General features: G+C 41.8%; 1 pseudogene; it reads left to right on the top strand.

The window, feature by feature from the left end:
• The first annotated feature begins 15314 nt into the window (after positions 1-15314).
• LOC105076800 (ferritin light chain pseudogene) lies at positions 15315-18002 on the top strand (annotated as a pseudogene).
• Positions 18003-19415: the final 1413 nt, after the last annotated feature.

The raw sequence follows: 19415 nt of genomic DNA, 5'->3' as shown, positions 1-19415 counted from the left end.
TTGAAGCTGGGAGTGATTTAGAAATATTTCCTATGTCCCCTGTAAGAAACAAACTATCCTATCCACGCCCAGGATCTTTGGGGTCTGCAGCAGGAAATCCTCCTAGTATTTGACAAGTCCATTTCCACAGTGATGGGCACATTTCAAAAGCAAAGTGATTGCTTTTCTTCTAGATTTCTTTCCAGTGTTATTGCTATTATTGCCATCCCTGCTAGATGAGACATTCATTTTGCCTAAAGCAATAAACAATCAAAAACGCACAGACTTCAAGGCTCTCCCTAAGTTATCAGTAAACCTATAGTGGATCTTATATTATCATTGTTGCATTTTTATTTCTATCAGACTAGGACTCTCCAGAGATCTGAAAAACTCCCTCTACCTTTGTGAACAGAAAAACATTCCAAGGCTCCATTGATTTCCCCCAGACAAATGAAAATATTATCACCTGGAGAATTCAGACTCCGGGGCTGGTTTTGCCTGAACTAACAAGAAGATTTCATTCTACATTGCCTTCAATCTTCCCTCCGACAATGAAAAATTCCACCATACTAGAATGGAGACATAGGCTGGTGTGATGCACAGTGGGCCCCTGGTATTGCGGGCCAGCCAGCAGAGGGACAAGTCCTGTTGCAGGTAGCACTGTGAGCTCATGGAGGTAGGAACAGAGACTTACTTGTTCTCTATCCTCCAGCACCTAGTAAAGGATCCTTGAATGCTTGCTGAATCTCAGAAAACTCAATTGAAGGGGATGGCTCTAACAAAAGCCATCAGATGCTCCAAGACTCGGTCTGACAGGTACAGTCTGTCCTGCACTGGCTTGGGCAAAGCCAAGCTATGGTGGGGTGTGATGCTGGGGAGAGATGACAGGGCATGATGAGTGCTGAAATGGATGAGCTTGGTGTTGGGGGAGCTGCATACAGACAGGGGATGGCAATTCTAGCAATCCATCTATTCCCAGCAGGACTTCAGCCAGTAACTTGGGAGGAAGGAGATTTCAGCACCTCTCTACCACCATCCCCAACTGAGAGGGAATAAGTGAATGGGTGTAAGTCCCAACCACAGAGAGAGTTTAAATCGGGCCCCAGTCACAGAGAGTGATTATAATACAGATCATGACAACCAGGTGACTACAGAGCAGAGGTTAGGCGAAGGCCCAGTCTGGCAAAGTCCAATACTGAATCAAGGATTGGACTGGGTGCCACTGGGTGGCCCCTCAAACAAGCAGAGCTCATCCTTGCCCTTCAAACATCAAGTGTGGGAGTGTGACTTAATTCTAGGCCCCCCAGGGATGGCTGTCAGGCTACTAATGTAAGCTCTGTCCTAGTCAGGAATGGCTAGGGGTTGAGGAGGTCCTCAGGCCTGCAGGTAAGAGTTGCTGAGTGAGGCCAAGACACAAGCAGGGAAAAACTTGCAGTCCCTCTCTGACCGGTTTCTACCAAGGGTTCACAGCATAGTACTGCAGGCTCGAATTGAACCAAAGCAGTACATTCTGGCAGAATGATGATTAAAATGTGATCTTGGCCTGATATCTTTCTTCACAATTTGAGGGAAAAGAGCAGGCTGTACAGTATCTTTTTCTAGGCAGCACATCTAAGTTCTTGACTCCTTAAGTGTCTGGCACAAGGTTTGGGGAGGTTGGTGAGTGGGCTGGATGTGTCTTGCTTTGGGGAATCTTGCCAGGTGTCGGCTATGCTCTCTCAGTGTAACCAAGCAACCAGCTGATTTTATCAAGACTGCAAAGGCAGGAAAGCTGGTCAAGTTCCATATATAAGTGCTCTGGGGAAAGGTGTGCTGGTGGCTTCTGGGTGTAGATGAGGAAAGGGAGGAGGAAAGAAAGCACGTGTAATGACCACAACACAGGGAGTACGAGAAAGAGAGGACAGAGGTCATGATGAGAAGAGGAAAGAAGACTGTCTAGTTCAAGATGCAAGGTGTCCAGGAATTACTGATGTGCACGCCTCTTACAGCCAATGAAAGTCTAAAAAGGGACAGAGAATCTTTACCCTTCCCTCCTCCCGCTATCATCCAACTCTGAGTTTTTAAAGATTATATTCTACTCCCATTGTATCAGTTAGAATTCAATCAGAAAAAAAGATTCCCCTGGTTTTCCAAATAGGGAAGGTTTTAACATGGGGAATTAGATACCTACACAAACAGAAGCAAAGATCAGGGCAGCATTTGCCAGAATTCATGAAATCAAGAAGTGACCAGAGCAGGGAAGTGGCTTCAGACAATCTCTGCTGCCTACAGTCCAAAGCACGTGACACGAGCGGTTTCCCAGGGGTGCTGCAGAATTCAGGAAGTACAGAGAAGCCTCAGTCTCTGCTACCTGCAGCAGGTGGATCACAGGAACTCACCTGGAAGTTTCTGTAAACCTCATCTCTGCCCCCTTCCCACTTGCCCATGACTGTGCCAGAGAATGATGGTTTCTCCTGCCCTGCCATCCTTCAACTTTCACATGAATTTACAGAACCTAACCCAGAACCACTCCGGAAAGGAACTCTAAGACATGTACTTGCAGACTTCTCTGTAATGATGATGTAATGATAAAGATAATATAGAAGCAGACAGAGAAGCTGCAGAGCTAACAGCAGATGATCTGTTGAGGATAGGGGGTTTGCCAGTTTCTTTATGCTTGGTGTGCAAATTGTAGATTTGAAATTTGTTATTTGTTATTGATTCCATTTTGAGTCTCCCTCCTTCCACACTGAGTGCTTGCAAAAAGTTAGAGATGGCTGGCTCGTTTATTCACTCGTTCCTCGAATACTTGCTGGACTCTTACTATGTGCCAGGTGCTGGCCCAGATGCTGGGGATGTACTGGTGAACAAGACAGACAAGGGCCCTGCCCTTGTAGGCTTACACTCTAATTAAAGAGTATATGACCATAATAAAGTGAACACACTGAACAAAGTAATTTCTTTTTCCTCATAGCTTTCTTGAGGTATATTTTACATATCATAAAATTCACCCATTTTAAGTACACAATTCAATGACTTTTAGTAGAGTCCCTGAGTGGTACAACAATCACCATAAATCAGTTTTTGAACATTTTCATCCTCATAAGAAGATCCCTCATGTCCATTTACAGTTAATCCCAGTTCCCACCTCCCAGCCTCAGGCCACCAAGAATGGATAAATTGTCTGCATAAATTTGCCTTTCCTGAACATTTCATATAAATGGAATCACACTGATGATTTCAATTTGAGATAAATATGTGATTTAAATGAATCAGAGAGATGTGATAGAGCAGAAGGGCAGTAGGGAGGTGCACCTTCATTTTGGATGGAGGGGGAAGGCCTCCTTGAGAAGGACTGACATTTGGTTTGAGATGTACCTTGTCATATATATCAGGCATGCATTGTCAAGAGCACGAGGTGGAGACTCTGTTAATTGGTATAAAATACACTAAATACATCAAAATATGGCAATACACTAAAAATCATGGTTTGGAGATGATGTGCGGGTTACCTGGCAACACACGTGCCCAAGGAGGGTGTGGGCTTTACAGGGCACATTCTTGTAGAGAGAACTGAGGAGGAGGTTATAAGAAAAGGGACAAAGGACTGTTTTCTCTCTAAAGAACAAAGTTCTCAGATTCTGTTAACAAATGTGACCCAGCAACTACTAGAATATTCGGACATAAAAAGAGATGGAACCAAACAAGAGCATCTGACTCAACTTCTCCCCTGCCCCAGGAGCTCAGCCAAATACAGCAAACTTTCAGCCCTCAGAGCAGCGTGGTTGAGACAAATGTTGAGACTTTAGAATCTGAAGTTCTTCCAGTCCCAGTTTCTACACTTTCTTGCAATGTAATTTGAGTTGCAGTCTTCTTGTCTGCAATATGGAAATACAAAGTCTTATCCTGTTGGACCTTTTGAGGAATTAAATGTGATAATATAGGTAAGCACTCAGCCCAATGCCTAACAAGTATAAGGCTTTAATAAATGATATGATTTGTCATTTTGAAGGAAGGAACAGCAAGCTCAAGATTCAAGTAAGTAAAGGTGATGTGAGGTTACACACTTGTGAATGAAAAATATTGCCAGCCATATCAGTAAACAAAAGATGCTGTGGCCATCAAGTCATCAGTGGCTACTGCCACCTCCAACAGTGAACTAGAAATAAATCTAACCAAGGAACTTAATGACTTGTACTCCGAAAACTTAAGACATTGATAAAAGAAACTGAAGATGACAAAAATATACCATGTTCATGGATTAGAAGAATTAATATTGTTAAAATTACCATACTCCCAAGGCAATCCACAGATTCAATGCAATCCTTATCAAAATACCAAGGCCATTTTTAACATAACTAGAACAAATAATTCTAAAGCCTATGTGGAAACACAAAGGACTCCAAATAGCCAACACAATTTGGAGACAGAAGAACAAAGCTGGAGGTATCATTTGCCCTGATTTTAAACTATACTACAAAACTATGGTAATTAAAACTGGGCACAAAAACAGAAATATCTATCAATGGAATAGAATAGAGAGCCCAGAAATAAACCCACACTTATAGGGTCAATAAATCTACAACAAAGGAGGCAAGAGTATATATTGGGGAAAAGACAGTCTCTTCAATAAGTGGTGCTAGGAAAATTGGACAGCTACATGCAAAAGAGTCAAACTGGACTTCTTTCTCACCATATATATAAACTCAAAATGGATTAAGTAATTAAATGTAAGACTTGAAACCACAAAACTCTTAGAGGAAATCATAGGAAGTATGCTCTTTGACACTGGTCTTAGCAAAAATTTTTTTGAATATGTCTCCTTAGGCAAGGGAAACAAAAGCAAAAATAAACAAATGGCCCATCAAACTAAAAAAGTTTTGCACAGCAAAGAAAACCATCAACAAATGAAAAGGCAACCTACTGAATGGAAAAAGATATTTGCAAATGATATATTCCATCAAGGTTTAATACCTAATATACACAAACAACTGATACAACTCAACATCAAAGAACAAACAACCCAATTAAAAATGGGTAGAGGAATCAAACAGACATTTTTTTTCCAAGAAAACATACAGATGGCAAACAGGTACATGAAAAGATGTTTAGCATCTCTCACTATCAGGGAAATGCGAATCAAAACCACAATATCACTTCACATCTATCAGAATGGCTATTACCAAAAAGACAACAAATAACAACTGTTGGCAAGGATGTGTAGAAAAGGGACCCCTTATGCTCTGTTGGTGGGAATGTAAATTGGTGCAGCCACTGTAGAGAACTGTGTGGAGGTTCCTTAAAAAATTAAAAGTAGAAATACCATGGGATTCAGCCATTTCACTTCTCGGTATTTTTCTGAAGAAAACAAAAATACTAATTCAAAAAGATATGTGTGTCCTGATGTCCACTGCAACATTATTTACAACAACCAAGATATGGAAGCAACCTTAGTGTCCATTGACAGATGAATGGATAAAGAAGATATGGTGTAAATAACCATGGAATATTACTCAGCCATAAAAAAGAAGAAAATCTTGCCATTTGCAACAACATGAATGAACCTAGAGGTTATTATGCTAAGTGAGATAAGTCAGACAAAGAAAGATAAATATAGTATGATTTCACTCATATATGGAATCTAAATAAAAAAGCAAACAAATATAACAAAACAGAAACAGACTCAGAGATACAGAGAACAACTGGCAGTTGCCAGAGAGGAGAAAGATGGAGGAATGAGTGAAATAGGTGAGGGAGATTAAGAGACATACATTTCCAATTATAAAATATATAAGTCATGAGAATATAGTGTGCCACATAAAGAATGTAGTCAATAATACTGTAATAACTTTGTATTGTGACAGATGGTAACTAGACTCGTGATCATTTTGAAATGTATGAAATAATGAATCACTATGTTGTACACCTGAAACTAATACAATATTTTAAGTCAATTATACTTCAATGTTTAAAAAAAGGTAATTTATGCAAAGCACTTTGCAGACTACTTGACACATTGTAAGCACAATAAAAATGGGTTATTCTCATCATTGTTCATGTATTTGAACATTACTGTTTGCCATGCAGTGTACTGTGAGCTGGGGAGTGGGCACACCTTGTGCAGTGGAACAGAAGTGGGTTTGGGAGAATTAGCACTGAGTTTCAGTGTTGTTCCAAATTAGTCAAATCCCTCAGTCTCCCCAAGCCTCAGTTTCTCACCTAGAAAATGAGAGTCATGGTATATATCCCCAGGATTGTTAGGAGAAGTAAATAGAATAATGTCTTTGAAAAGCACATTGGAGGTACAAAAGGAGATGTTGCTAGTCATCTGTGGACTGCTGGGGCATTTTGCTTCTCCTCCTGCCCTCATTTGGTCTACTTCTTTTGGGTCCATTTTCTTTTCGATTTTGGTACCAACCAGAAGTGAGGGAAGGGAAGAAGGGCATATTGACACCAACCTCAGTCCACTTTATCAGGGATTGTTAATCCTATAATACTTCTGATGGGAGAAAACATTGAAGATATTGTTGATTCATTCATATATAGATTCTGGAGAGGGAGTATATTTCCACTTTCCAGGGTAAACATAGTTTTGTACAAAGAAATCAGGTTTTAGTATCAGATCTACATTCCAAATCTTAGAAAATCTTTATTCAATTCTCTTTATACCCATGTGGCCATGGGTGAATTACTTCACCTCTCTGAGCCTCAATTTCTTCATCTATAAAATAGGAGTAAATAAACCTAACATGTAGAATTGTTAGGTTTAAATATAAGATATGTAAAATACAGTATCAGAACAGTGTCCGGTAAGTGGTTGTTCTTCTAAACTAAAACGTTTATTTCAAGTCTTTCCAGTTTAACTATGGTAAAGATTTTTAGCACCACCGAGATCTTTTTTTTTATGAAATACAGTAAAGTCACAACAAGCCGACATAATCAAATGCAATGTTTTTATCTTCTCCCTTCAGACTCGTGCTTCTTGCCTCCTCAGACATCACTCTCCAGGACCAATGTTCTGTCAATAAAGGCATGCTAAGTACTACTGTGTGCAAGCAAGACTCTGCCAGTCCCCTGGGATGGGTCACTGTGGAATGCAGTCCCTGGCCTGCAAGGGAAACAGACTGTCCACAGTGACAGTGCCATGGGACAGGGCTCTGATGGCACAATGCCCAGAGCTCTGTGAGAACCAACACTAGACAGCCAGAGAAGGTGAACTTTAGGCTCTGCCTTGGAGGACAGGAAAGAGTTTGCAGGTGGTCCAGGGAGGGAAAGACATGGAGACAGGAATGGTGAGAAGTTTGGGTTGGCTGAAACATGGTAGGTTGGAAAAGTGGTAGAAGAAGAGATTGGAGAAGCAGGACAGGAAAAGATGACAAAGAACTGACCTAGAGCAGAGAAGCTGAAGGTAAGAAGGAAGAAAAGAAGGTAAGAGACATTTCTGGGGTTGCATCATTAGTTCTTAGCAACCAAAAGACATTGGTTAGCAGCCCAGAGAGGGATGAGGAGGAGGAGCACTAAAAAGCACCAAAGAGCACCAGAGAGGGCTCTCGGTATTCAGCCTGGAAGACTGAGTAGGTGGTGTCTCCACCGACTGAGATGGAATCCTGGTAAGAAGAGCAGGTGGGGGCGTAAGTTTTCATCTTAGTCTGGCATGTTTTGAATTTGAGATGCATGTGGAACCTTCCAGGCCAAGGTAGGTTCCCGGACAAGGATGTAACTCTGTTAAAGCTCTGAGGACCCTGCTGGCTGACATACATCCTTCTCTGTGGTAAGTGACCATGTCCAGTAGCCAATTAGACCTGCAGACATGTCTGGGCTGAACAGAGGGTTTGGGCATCTTCCAAATGCAGTCACTGAAGTCACCGGGCAGAAAAGGCACTCCTTGTACCCCATAGCTCCAAGCTGAGGGAGGAACTTGATGAATCACAGTTACTGGGTTGACGCTCTTAGCACGGCTCTCTTCCCTACCCACTCATCTTTTCTGCTGTGTGTACATCGTTCTTCCTTTCATCTCCTCCTGCTTCTCCTTTGCAGCTCCCAGTGAATGCCTGATGAATCCTGGCTTAGTGAATAAGCTAAACCCTCCACTTAGAAATCAAGCCCTAGCTTTTATCTTCCTCTGTGGGTTTGCATTTGCTAGAATCAAAGTAACATTAGCACAATTTGTTTGGATTAATGTGAAGACTTCTAATCTGCTCCTTTGCAATATTCTATATTTTAATAACTTTAATAATTACTCCTTCCTTTTTCTAATTAAGAGCTTAGAGACAGAGACCTTGGAGAGGGACCAAAACAGTGGCATTTAGTATTGTGGAGAATAGGAAGAAACATTTGCAGAGCAGAATCAATATTGAGAGCCAGCTAAGAAGCATTTGGATTTTAATTCCATGAGCATTGCTGTGGACAAGGCCTCAAATGCTGGGGATACAGAGGGAGCAGGAGATTCCTTCTCCCTGTTTGGGGTCCAACTAGGATGCCCCAGGTTGCACTCTGACAACAATAGCGTAAATTCCATAATCATAGCCTACTGGTAATGTTCCCAGCAGTCCTTAGAGTTTAGGAGAAGCCCAGACCACCCCGACTCCACCTCACTGTTCTAAGTTCTGGGAGGGGCACTGGTGGTTGATCAGAAGTTCCTGCTGGGGCATTACCTTCCACCCACAAAAGTGGCTTCAAGTCCTCAGCTCCAGTGGCAGCTGTGTGTTTTAGGGTGTCCTCTCCACCGGAAGCTAACCTAAAGGGCCCAGCAGAATCCTCAGGACCCTCAGGCTAACGTTGTCTCACTTCCCAGCTCCACATGGGTATGGAAGCCATGGGGAAGGAAAGTTCTAGCTTCTGGGCACGGGGTGAGCCTGGGGGCTTGGCAGAGGAGAGCCTCCAGAGGGGCAGAGGGTGTGCCTGCTGGCACGGGGCCTCTCTTGAAGCCAGGCTGGAGCCCAGAGGCGGAGGTGTGTTTTCTGCTCCTGCTTCAGCCCAGTGCAGACACAGTCCTTACACAACACATCTTTCTGTTTGAAGCCCAGCTCAGGAATGAGCTGCTCAGGGACTGGTTCTGGGGTTGCCCACCTCTTAGACCCAGAGTCACCATCCTCTTCCCTCCAGGGACCCGTCTTCAAGAACTGAGCAGCTTCTATTTTGAACTCTGACACACAGGGTTTCGTTAAGCCCTTTCCCCTCAACCATACCACACCTACTCTTTAAACAAAATCTATCTTTAGTGATTCTGAGGGGCTTTGCCATTCTCAGGGAGATCCTCCTGAGAAGGATTCCAAAGGATTCCACTGCTACCTTACTAAGGAATGCCAGCCTCAGAGAGTCAGAGAGGGCCTTCTGCATCTCTCCCACTGAAGAAGAGGAAAAAAATGCACAAACTCAGTCTCTAGTGAGCCATCCCTCTAGCAGGAACTCGAAATCCCAGAGATAAATTTGATGCACCTCTTCGTCAAAAAATTACGGTCTTTTGAGGAATTGGACATGGGCAATAACACAGTTGTAAGGTAGGATAGACTAAGTGCTAAATGTAGATTCAAAAAGCCCCCATTAATTCTGACTTGTTGAATTGGGGTGAGGAGGTATTTGATCTTGTTCTTTGAGGATAAGAAGGATTTAACAGATGGATAATACAGGAAATGGTGCTCCGGGACGGAGGTGCAGAATGAGGCAGCCAGGAGAGCTTGTAAATGTGAGCTTTACTTAAGGAACAGTGAGGGGTTCAGTGTTGATAAAGCACATGGTTTGTACCAGGGTGGATAGGACATGAAGCTGAAATGGATAATGACCCACGAGGCCAGCCTTCGGTGCTGTGGGGAGAAATCTGGTCTTTATTCTGCAGGGGCTGGAAAAGCACCATGGCAGCTTTCTGAAGAAAGGAGTGATCAGATTCTTACTCAGATGAAGGAGACTTAGAAGGATCAAAGCTCATCCATGAGGAGGATGGAGAAATTCACAACAGGCCACCAGCTTGGAAGCTACTGCTACTGGCTCCAAAAGAAGGGACAAAACCAGGATAAGGGCAGACATACAAAATTCTGCATATCACTTTGGGGGGATTTACAGGCTCCCTTGAAGCCCAACTAAGGTCACCAGGTTAAGACTTCTACTATAACAAGAGCCACCTGTGTTCAACACTAAGGCCACAAAGATGGATACGACATGGTTCCTGCCCTCAAGGAGTTTGCACTCTGGTGAGGGTGGTCAAACCTGTATTCAGACCTCAGCTAGTCAGTTGCACAACTTACTGAGTCTCTCTGTACCATCTCTCCTACAACACATCTTCAAAGGACCCTGTGACCCAAAAGCATGGTTAAAAACAACTGCTCTAGAAATGTGTTAGCTCCATAAGTGTTTCTGATTCTTGGTTTCTGTTTTTACTCCTTCGCTAAGTACCAACTCACTATAAAAAACAAAAACAAAAACTAAGGTCAACAATTTTAAGTGGGTGCTGTGAGTATTATTACGTTTTATCTGTAGTGAAAACCCAACATATAAATTCAGCTCTAGGTCTAAGTTATGCTGAAATTCTGAAAGACATTTTCCCTGCCCATACCTGACCTCATTCTCTGGTGAGGCACACCATTCCAGGACCTACTTTCTAATAGCTGGTGCTTCTATGAGGATGTGAATCAATTTTAATTTGGACTTTGGCTTCTGCAGCAAGTGTCTTTGAAGAAGCACCTTCCTGAGAATGCCAACTTGCACCTTTCAATTACGGCCAGATAATTAGGATGGAGGCTTGCCTGCCACCCATTCTATTTCTATGTGGGTGGTGGGGGACAGATGGGATGTTTCTGAGCAACTGGCATTTTCATGAAACATTGAAAGAGATCACCACCTGAAACTAATATAATGTTATATATCAATTATATTCTCAATTAAAAAATTAAAAAGAGAGAGGGGTTATATTGTTCAAACCGAGGCTGAAGAAAATTGTGCCACTTCCACGTGCCAGAGCATTCTGGGAGACATGGCTTGGATGCCAAACTGGATTTTCCGTGCTATCCCAGGGTTTATGGGTCTATATAACAGAGTGCTTAAAGGTAGAATTGGCCTGTAAAATCTAGAACATACATTTGCTAGAAGAAGAGAACAGACTCTGACCTCAAGAAAATATGCAGTCTGGTTGGTGGGGGTAAGATACACACATAGAAAAAAAGAACCTACTTGACAAAGGGATAAGGAAGTGTGTGCTCAGAGAAAGGTAAATTATTACAAAAGGGGAAGGGAGGTTGTAGGAATTCAGAGAAAAGAGCTGGTGCCATGTGAGGAGGAGCATAAAACAGGGGGCAAAGGCAAAGAATGAGCATGCTGTGCGCCCCCACACACACACATTTAATGTGATCTCTTCTGCTCTAACAATTAGGGACTACCTACTATACCTACTATATGCTAGATGCAAGGCCAGGTGATCTCACGTGGTTTTTTTATACATACTGCACAACACTGATTCATTCTTCTGAAACATGTTTTTTAATTTAGAATGTGGTCATCTTTCCACACCCATGCCTAGGTGTTTACTTCATCATCTTTGATTAATGCTTATTATTCCATAGTAAGAAGTACTACTATTTATTTAACCAGTCTTATGCTGATGGCTTTTAGAGAATTTCCACTTATTCACTACTACAAACAATACTGTAATGAGCATCCCTTAAATTTTGATAATATTGCAAAATTAACCTCCAAAAAGATTTTAACAATTTACACTTGACACTAACAAACACAATGCAGATTTTCCCACGGCATCTGGAAAGCCGTCAGTCAACTCCACGTTAAAAGTTCTAGGAGGCAGGAGGTTCACAACGTAAGTTTCAGGTTGGGAGTGGGAGTTCTCTTTGGGACTGGGTGCAGTTTCCATGTCTTGCAACGTGCAGCCTGGAATCCAGTTCTCGGCACTTTCTCTCAGCCTGGGTGTCGGACCCCTCCTAGCTGCCAGCTGTCCTCAGTGAACAGGAAGCAGACTTGACTCACATGACCATCAGGGTCTGCAATGCTTTGGCTGCTCCTGGGGCCTGTCTTCAGAGATCCTGTGAGTGATGGGGGCTCCCTAAGTGAGCACACAGCCAAAGCCATCTCTAATTCCCACAGAAGAGTCTTTCTGTCTAACAGGCTTCTGTCCTGGTCCCTGGCTTTCTCTCCAGTTCCCACTTGGAAGGGAACCCAGCTGGCCATCGCTCTGCCTTTTTCTAACCTCTCCTTCCAGCCCTGCTTCCTCTAGCTGAGCCCAGCCTTAGCCCCAGCATCTCCACCACCAATGGGCCCACTGAGATTCTTGAGATGCCTACTTTTTACCTGCTATTTTGGATGGATCAGAATTCACCTCATCCTCCAAAACTGAGGATTTAGACAACTGACTACTCTGACTTTTATCACAGCTGCCCAGGCATCCTCCTGCCTGCCTGTGCTCCCCCACCTCCTGCAACATCAGGGCCTCACCTCATATTTCATTCATTCATTAAACAAATATTTATTATGTGCCATGCACATTTTCTACCAAATTGCAAAAGGCCTAAAATAACTTACATCCACATCCAGCTCTCTATTTCTACTGCAGTGTAGATGGCAGGTTATTGAAATTTTATGAATTTGTTACTACAGTCTGGATGGAGTCAGTCCTTTTTCTGGAAGAGATGCACTCCTAGGTAGTCACCATTATAGTACTCCATCCCATTCCATTGACATTGTATAATAAGCACCAACATGCATTAAGTGCTTAGCATGTGCTGGTCCAAGATGTGTGCATTCATTAATAATAATCCTCGCCACAACAATGAGACAAGTACTTTTGTCGTACCCATACTTTATAGGTGGGGATCTGAGGCTAAATGAATCACCTAGGCTTACCCAGGCTGTAATTAACAGAGCCAGGCATTTGATAACAGAGCCTGCGCTCTTAGCCACTATGGCATTCTGCCCCTCCATAGCGGTTTTCTACATCAGATCCTCAGGCAAAAGTTCAAAAAGTTCATCAATGGCAGATTTGGTGAAGCCTGAAAGATGAAGGGTCCAGGACCTAAAATAAGAGCAACAGCTCTGGACTCTGGTCAACGGAACCTCTTACAGGTTTGGTGATCTACAGGCAGAGGGCACCACTGTGTCCTGCGTGTTGCAATGCTGTGATGAGAGAGATACTCAGAGGCCGGTGCTGAGGACACAGAGCTCTCAGTTCTCCTGCTTCCAGGGATCCTGTTGATGAAAGGTGGCTGCTCAGACTTCTTCTTTCAAGCCTCATCACCTCCAAGCTTCTTTGCATGGTAGCTAAGGGCTCACATAAGATTTAAAAGCAGGGACTCTGGGGTTAGAGTGTCCTGGTCCACCCACATCCTGGTTCTACCACTTCATAGATGTGTGATCTTGGCATAAGTTACTGTACCTTATCTGTGCCTCAATTTCCTGGTGTGTAAAATGATGAAAATAATATCTTTCTCAGAGAGTGTTGTGATCAACACTCTCTGAGGTTTGTACGATGGAATTCACATAAAGTGCTTTAAAAGTACCAACAAATGTGAGCTATTTTAATATCATCCCAAAGGCTGGCTGACCAGTTTGGAGCAGCTGAGGCAGCAAACATAAAGCTACAACAAAAAGATTTGTTCTTGTATAGGTGCAATGCATGGTGCATTCAGAGTTGGGGAAAATGGGGGTGGGGGAGGGTATAGTTCAGTGGTAGAGCATGTGCTCAGCATACATGAGGCCCTGGGTTCAATCCCCAGTATCTCCATTAAAAAATTAAATAAATAAATAAATAAACAAACAAACAAACAAACAAACCTAATTACTTCTCACCCAAAAAAATGTTTAAAAAAATTATTTTCTTACAATTCTGAAGGGCAAAAGTCCAGACAGAGTAGGGGAAGATGGCAGTAGAATGGCTATTTGACTGAAAACAACTGTATTAGTTGGCTAGGGCTGCTTGACAAAGCACCACAGATGGAGCAGCTTAAACAGCAGAGATTTACTGGCTCTTATTTCTGCAGGCTGGAAGCCCAGAATCAAGGTGTCAGCGGGGTTGGTTTCTTCTGAGGGCTGTGAGGGAAAATCAGTTCCAGGCCTTTCTCCTAGGCATACATGTGTCTGTTTATATCATCTTTCCTCTATGTATGCCCCTGTGTCTAAATTCCCCCTTTTAGAAGGATACCAATCATGCTGGATTAGGGCCCCCCTAATGACTTCATTTTAACTTGATTACCTCTGAAAAGACCGTATCTCCAAATAAGGTCACCTTCTGACGTCCTGAGAGCTAGGCTTTCAAAACATGAATGTTCAGGTGTTGTAATTTAACCCATAACAACGACTAGTGAAAATAGTTAGCATTTATTGGGTAACTATCCTGTCACATTATAAAGTCTGACTCATTTAAAACCCACAGCAATCTAAGAAATCTATCTTCTAAGAAAACTGTCCACTAAGAAAATTAAGGTTCAGGTTTTGCCCAAGATTATACAGCTAGTCACCAGGGGAGCCACGATTTGGATCAGGACTGTCTGATTCCAAGCCCATGCTCTCTAAATTCCATATAACAGTGTTCTTTTTAGTTAATTCCTAACTAAGGATCCTGACTTGGGATCGTTCCTGTGAAGGTGGAAGGGCTTATCTAATCTCTGTGCCCACTTCTAGAGCTCCTTTGCATGGAGGGGGGCTTAGTTCTGTTCACATACTGATCCATGGAGACTCCAGAAAGTCATAGATGAGCAGAGCAGGAAGAAACTTGTGATGTCGCTCAGTCCCTCCCCTGCTTTACAGATGAAGAATGAATTACTTTCACAAGGTCACACAGGAAGAGGGGAACAGTGCTGTACCTGCTCTCTACCCAACACTACTTAGCTGGAAGAAATTCTGAATCTTACTGGTTGATCTAATTCACTTAGCAAATTTTTTAACAGACATAAGCTATTTATGCAAAATCATGAGATTAATCATTTTTAATCAAACACAGTCTGACATCGTATAAAAGAGCTGAGGGTAGGTCTATCAAGCAAACATCCTCCAGCCTTAATTATCAAATGACTAGAATGATGGCCAGCACCACCGTATTTATCACAAGAAATATTAAAGTTCTTAGATAACTTATTTTCTAGGCCAACGCTTTGAACAATAAGAAATAGAGGAGAAGGTAATCTTGTCACAGGAATTGTTATATAAAAAAAGAGAGAGAGAGAGAGAAACACATCAAATTTCCACATCCATCCTCCAAACTGTAAATGTGCTGTTTCTGCATAATAGCATCCATCTTCTCTCAATCACCAGATCTGGGGCACAATCACCTGGCCAGCATCTGGGGCAAATGTCCTCTGCCCTGCTGGCTTTCTCTGCCCCAGCATACAGTCTGAGTTTCTTAAGAACATCATTTGGGCAAAATGTCAACAGAACTGAGACAGCAACACGACGGCAAGGCTGGTAGTGACAGGTGTGAGTCCATGAAAAGAGTCAAAGATCTAATAGTTCCAGACCCAGCTATGCCTCTTAGAAACCGTATAACCTGGAACAGATTCCTTTAGCCTTCTGAAACTCAATTTCCCCAAATTTAAACTGGGAGAAATAGTTGTTCACGTCTCAGGTTGTAAAGATTAAACAAGATGAGACCATTGAGAAAATGCACAGCACAGAGGCTGGCACACGGTAGGGGCTTAAATATTTTTTTAAATTGAAAGTGCATGGCAAATAATTTTCTTCCCTCTAAAACTGATCTGAGTAATCTGTTGCTTCCCATATTCAAGTACAAATAGAGAAGGAATTGAAACTATCATGGGCTGTAACATGGCCAATCTCTGTTCCAATGCTGCCACCTGCTGCTGGACAGCCAACATCCCACACTATTTCAAGGGGATGCCCTGAAATACACGGGGGACTCTATGGGGTGCATCTAGACAAATCCTTCCCCAGCACACTTCCCTTAATCTCCGTCCTTCAGATCTCGACCAAGGACACACCTGACTTATCTGATCCTGAGGTCACAGACAGACAAATTTTCTCGGCAGAGGGACTTTTCAGACAGAAGATGACATTTTCCTAATAGGTCACATTTTCCAACATTGGGAACATGAGCACAGCCCTGGACTGAGCCACACCGGAAGTCAAAAAGTAGCATGTAGTTTTGTCAGAACTACATACTGTTGACCCACATGGTGTTTCATAAAATTCAAAACACCCACCAATGCTTGAATATCCGATTTCACCTTAAAATGTGGACTTTCAGATTGGTTAAAAGCAAAAACAAAAACAAAAAACTAAGGATATGGCAACATACGACCCACAATTAGCTGGAGCAGAGTAGCAAATGCCCCTATAGCCTGGGCAGGGCTCCCCCAGTCTGACATTCCCAGTCCCCACTGGATCTCCTGCTTGGCCTGCCTCACTTAGTAAGGTTACCTTGTTGACCCCTGACTCCAGCTCTACACGAACCATTGTCTTCCTAATCTCAACGGCAAAGCCTTGTAAGAGAGTAGGGTGGCTAAATAGAGTAGGATTATTTACACTTTCAAGTAATAATAATAATTGGTAAATAATTACCAAGTAATAATAATAATTAGTAAATAATTACCAAGCATTTAATCTATGTCAGGCACAAAGAAGAGCACTTTGACCCTAACTTTTGACCTCAAAGATATTTTCATCCCATTGTGCATTCAGGTCTTACATCTTTGCTCTATATATTTGCTTTGTTTTCTGGGCCACGAAAATAAACTCATTAGCACATCCAATTCATAATAAATAGTACTTTCAGAAATAATTTATATAGAACAAAAATTGCAATGGCAAAAGCTTCAAATAATAAAATCTATTATTGATTTTCAAATGACTTAAAGAATCATCTTTTAGGTATTATTGAAAACAGCAAAATTTGAGCTCAAAATTTTATACTAAAAAATAGTCTTCTTCCCAAAATTTTGATCTGATCATTTGATCCAGGAGAATTGTACTTGCTAAAAGTAATGGCCAAAACAAAACTCACAGTAGCAAAAGTTACTAGTTAAGCTAGGTAGGAAAAAAAAAAAGCTAAATTAGTTGAGTCTTTGTCAAAAAATGTATATGAAAAAAATTGACCTTAAATTTTTAAATTTTGGTAATATAAAAATATTAATTGGAAAAAGAAATAAATATGTTGCATAGAAAATTATTGAAGAAATTATATTGGATTTATTAACTGTCCCTCTCACCTAATACCACAGAAAACTCATGTCAATAACCTAGCACGTATCTGTCCATATATTTTTCCATATTCATATTCATACTAGGGGAAGTTTTTCATTGTTTCTCTTTAAAAATCGAATCATATTATCTACATTTCCTGGCATCTTGTTTTTCTCACTTAAGAATATCTTACAGTCTCACAGTCTGTCTCTCGCTTCAACAGTGTTTGGCCAGAAGAGACCCAGGGACGCCCCTTCCTCCAGCCTCTGACCACTTGCCAAACTTTTTTCCAGTCACAACGTTCGGCGTCAGCCACTTAGCTAACCTTAGCCTCTAGGGCCAGCCAACACCATTTTTTGAGCTTAGCTCCTTATTACCAATCAACTATGAGCTTCCCAGATTCGTCAGAATTATTCCACCAAGGTGGAGGCGGCTGTCAACCGCCTGGTCAACGTGTGTTCACGGGCCTCCTACACCTACCTCTCCGTGGGCTTCTATTTCCACTGCGGTGATGCGGCTCTGGACAGCCTGGGCCAGTTTTCCCATGATTGGCTGAAGAGACACGCGAGGGCACCCAGCCTGTCTCCAAAATGCAAAACCAGCATAGCGGCCACGCCCGCTTCCAGGACATGCCGAATCCATCTCAAGCTGAGGGAGGTAAAACACAGGACCCTGTGGAAGCCGCCATTCCACTGAAGGAAAACCTGAACCAGGCCCTTTTGGATCTGCATGCCCTGGGTTCTGCCCGCCCGGACCTCTACCTCTGTGACATCCTGGACAGCCACTTCCTGGGTGAGGATGTGAAACTCATCAAGAAGATGGGCAAACACCTGACCAACCTCTGCAGGCTGGCTAGTCCCGAGGCTGGGCGGGGCAATTATCTCTTCCAAAGGCTCAACCTCAAGCACGACTAGAAACCTCTGGAAACCAGCAGCCTTTGAGAAGTCCCACTCCACTGGTGAAGCTTCTCTCTGTAGCCACTAGGCAGCTTTTTTAACCACCCTGGAGCCCTTTCCCCTGGACCAAATGGAAACAGTAATGCTTTTTTGCAGCCAAAAAAAAAAAAAAAAACCACAAAAACACCTTACAGAAATCCTTTTTTTTTGGGGGGGGTGGGGGGTAATTAAGTTTATTTTATTGGCAGTACTGAGGATGCAGTCTACCACTGAGCTATACCCTCTCCCCTCAGAAATCCTTTCAAATCAGAATGGATTCATTTGTATAAGAGAAAATCATAAGAGGAATTGCTTGGTTGAAGAAAAGATATACTCTTATTTTTAAAAGAAGTTGCCAGATCACTTTCCAAAAAGTACTGAAATAATTTACATTTCCTTTGGCAAAGGATGCTATCAGCGTTTTCTCTGCATCCCATCAGTATTTGGCACTACTGCTTCTTTCTAACAGTCAGAGGTAATGAATAAACTCATTAGTACTTTAATATGCTTTTCTCTAACTTCTAATTAATTTGAGCACATTTTCATATGTTTACTGGCAACTGAATTTGCTCTTCCACAAAATACTTATTTGTATGACTTGGCCATTTTTTATTGGGTAGTTTATCTTTTGCTTGCCATTTGTGAGAGTTCTTGGTACATTTTCATTACAAATCTTCTACCTGTCACCTGCTTTGCAATCATTTTTTTCCCAATTCACCATTATTGACTTTGCCCATGATATCTTTGCCTTACAAGAGTATGAATTTATATATAATTAAATACGATCAAGCTTCTGGTTAAAAGGGTCTTTCCTCATCACTCTCACTTCTTAGAAAATCTAAACATGTAGCCTCCCAGATTATCTTGCAAGATATTATAGTTTAATTTTCTTACATTTAGTTTTTACATCTTTCTTTATTTTTGAACATACATAAAATAAGTGTTCAAGTTTTTCTTTCAAATGGATAGCCAGCTTTGCCACCATCATTCATTACAGAATGCATCCTTTTCCCATGGCAGTAAACTATCAACTTTCTAGTATAGAAGATGCTTATATATTCCAAGATCTAGTTCCAGGTTATTTATTCTAGTCTACCAACCTAGTTACCTATTCCTATGTCAATACAATATTTAATTTATAGCATGTTCTGACATCTTGTAAATCCTTTCCCACTAGTCTTTTTATCATATTTTTCTGGGCCATCTTTGGTCATTTATTCTTCTTTATAAACTTCGATATCATTGTATTGAATCCTCCCCACTCCAAAGCCACTGGGATCCTAATGGAGAATTACATTAAATTTATATATTAATTTTGGAAGAATTGATCATTTTAATATCAAGTCTTCCCATCCAAAAACATGGTATTTCTATTTGTTTATATCTTATTTT

This window comes from Camelus bactrianus, chromosome 10 (assembly GCF_048773025.1).
Source record: "Camelus bactrianus isolate YW-2024 breed Bactrian camel chromosome 10, ASM4877302v1, whole genome shotgun sequence".
Classification (NCBI taxonomy): Eukaryota; Metazoa; Chordata; class Mammalia; order Artiodactyla; family Camelidae; genus Camelus; species Camelus bactrianus.
The sequence above is the reverse complement of the archived record's forward strand: the minus strand, read 5'-3'. Positions and strand labels throughout refer to the sequence as shown.